The sequence below is a fragment of the Phalaenopsis equestris genome, unplaced genomic scaffold, assembly GCF_001263595.1.
Source record: "Phalaenopsis equestris unplaced genomic scaffold, ASM126359v1 Scaffold000432, whole genome shotgun sequence".
Taxonomy (NCBI): Eukaryota; Viridiplantae; Streptophyta; class Magnoliopsida; order Asparagales; family Orchidaceae; genus Phalaenopsis; species Phalaenopsis equestris.
In genome coordinates, this window is record NW_018164873.1 from 119,146 (window position 1) to 120,032 (window position 887).

Sequence of the window (887 nt, forward strand, 5' to 3'; positions counted from 1 at the left end):
CTAATCACCTAGGAACAATGAGAATATTTTTCCTGATTTTCTAAATAAAGATATTGAATTTTAAAGCTTAAAATATCTTTTAAAAGGCTAAAAAATGAGTCTTCACTAAAATAATTCCAATAAATGAAGGAAAAATCAGAAAAATATAAAGTTTTCTCCTCTGAGTTCTCTAACCTTTGGGAGATTTTTTAAAAATACAAAACTTAATTTTCAACAGTTAAAATATTTTATTTTTATTAAATAGTCCAGAACTTAAAATAATTCTAATAAATCACAAAGAATTCAAAAAATTTTGAAATTTTATCTAAAGGCTCCTCTAGTCTAGGTCTACCTCCAGTAAAAATTTCAAGGGATTATAGTATACCTTGGTTAAGTTAGTAATTTTCTTTGAAAAATCCTATTTTTTCATAAAAATAATTATATAAATTAAATTAAATTTTGAAAAATCACATTTTCTCCTCTGATGTCTCAATTGACCCATGAATGAGATAGGATAAAAATTTCAATGTCAGTTGAATTGAATTTGACAAATTATGGAGTGTTAGAGCCTTAGGGGCAAATGTGTAATTTTGGAAATTTAGGCTTAATTCAAGGAGGGAAAATGGATAACCTCTAATCTTAGTCAATTTATTTGATGTTTGAAACACAAAGGGGTTAATTGGTAGAAACCAATTTCAGTTTCCTAATTAGGATTAATAAATTTCTAAATCATTAAAAATTTGGAAGTTTATCAAAATTAAATGATCCTGGACTTAGGGGTATGACTTTTGAAGTCAATAACTAATCAATTTAATACCCCTGTTTTGATTTTCAAATAGAATCCAAATCATGAATCATGACCACTTAAAACTTAACCCTTTAATTAAGACACTCACCTAGGTCTTAAG